At 38.1% G+C, this 2092-nt stretch overlaps 1 long non-coding RNA gene across 1 annotated transcript; it reads right to left on the reverse strand.

The window, feature by feature from the left end:
- Positions 1-362: 362 nt before the first annotated feature.
- On the reverse strand, positions 363-1601 carry LOC124283649. The gene is made up of 2 exons (XR_006900376.1): positions 1333-1601; positions 363-805 (listed from the first exon to the last, which is right to left on the reverse strand). It is a non-coding gene; the product is annotated as an uncharacterized LOC124283649 (long non-coding RNA).
- Positions 1602-2092: the final 491 nt, after the last annotated feature.

Here is a 2092-nt window from a genome sequence, read left to right on the forward strand (position 1 = left end):
TATGATCGATCACTGATTCATAGTTATTCATATGATCCACACATGCTCATGTTGAAGTCGGTGTTGTACATTAGTCTCCAGATTAAGTAGACATAATATGTTAATATCTGGTTTTATTCACACTGGTTGGTTAAGGGCTGGGAATTATATTGCTTTCACAAAATCAATATGTTGAGAGATGTTTTTTTTGTGTGAATGATGCAACATGCCGCCGTCATTACTGTTCGATTCCCCACATGGGGTACAATGTGTGAAGCCAACTTCTGGTGTCCCCTGCCATGATATTGCTGGAATATTGCTAAAAGCGGTGTAACACCATACTCACTCACTGCGGGAAACGCAAAAAATACATCACACATATATGTAGTATGGAACTTTAATCAGATCGTTGCCTTTAACATATTAAACCATAATAGTTCTAAGAATTGACCATGTGATGCGAAATCTTCCGTTCGTTTGAGTTAAAAAATGTAAATTCACTGCTTCATGCATTGCTTGTTTAAATAAAACATATATATCACATTGTTTTAAACACCTGAAAAACATTATAAGAGTTCACGTATTAGAGTTCACGTGTTCACGTGTCTTGTCCTCACACTGCCCCTGATTGGAGCGTGACATACGTCACAGGTACTGGAGATGACGCTACACTCGGCACAACACACCATGTGACCGCAAGGCAGGAACACCATGTTGACCTCGCGCACCCGACACCGTCTGCACCTCCCAAACATCCGGTTACTTGACCCTTGTGAACCCTTGCTGGGGCCTTGACCTGCCGCATGTTGTACCGAAGCATCCCCACCTGTACCAGGTAAAATAATTAAATTTGAAAGTGATTTATGCAGGAAATTGTGAATACTATACATTTTATCTATACAATCATCCATACACATACATACATACATACATACACACACACACACACACACACACACACACACACACACACACACACACACACACACACACACACACACAGACACAGACACAGACAGACAGACAGACAGACAGACAGACAGACAGACGTACGCACGCTTGTAAAAGATGTAATAATGGAGAAGAAATGTGCAAGTTAAATGATGTCGAAGATGAATTTCATTTTTTATGCGTTTGCCCAGCCTACTTATCGTTAAGAAATAGATATATGAAGGCCTGTGGCATTTCAGTATGAAATAAAGATTGAACTCGGATAAGGAATGGATTACAATCAAATTTATTTCATGCGATATCGATACTATATATGATGAGCCCGATGTTCATGCTGTCAATCACAGGACCATGGCCAAATGCAATAGATCGATGAATCGGCTAATCTGAGGTGCATCTCACCTGTGTATAGCCCCAGCAGAACCACCAGCATTCTGTAGATCATGTCTACTCTTGGAGGTTGACGTGCATGTGATCTACACCAGGTTGTTCCTGGTCTTTACATAAACATGTGTCATGTCTATTAATAACTTCCGCGCTATAAATAGGGTGGTCGTCATATCGCAATTCACACGACTGGCAAAAGGCTTTGCCTCTGTTTATACGATTAAGAACATCCATTGTTTTATCGATTATCTAATCTACAATTGCAAAACATGAGTGAGCGAGTTTACTTTCACGCCACACTCAGCAATAATCCAGCAAACGTACTCTCTCGCCTTATGCAAATCACGAAAAAAAATTCTCAAATACATTCATATTTAGGTGAAATGCATCTTTTTCAGAAGAGTTAAATTGTCCTATTTTCGTCCATGCCGAAATAAATCAATAACAGTGATTAAGATGTCCCAATGTAAGGTTGAAATATAATTCTGGTTTGAGACAAAGATAAACCATTTAAAGTCACCATTTTTCAACTATTAAAACAAGAAACAACTGTTGTAGAGTGTGTAAAATTGTCAAATAATCATTCCTATGATTTCAGTCTTTTAAAACATTTTCTGCTGATTTGCATTAGTGAAAACAAATAAAACATGTCTTTGATATTGTGAAAAAGTGTTTAGGAACATTTAAAATTATCTTTGTTAACATTTTTGCTTGCAAAGTAACATTTTTCCATTTTCTGTGTACACATAGCAATATCAATCGCCAAAACGCAGCA

The sequence above is a fragment of the Haliotis rubra genome, unplaced genomic scaffold, assembly GCF_003918875.1.
Source record: "Haliotis rubra isolate DU_JTF1 unplaced genomic scaffold, ASM391887v1 Scf319, whole genome shotgun sequence".
Lineage (NCBI taxonomy): Eukaryota > Metazoa > Mollusca > Gastropoda > Lepetellida > Haliotidae > Haliotis > Haliotis rubra.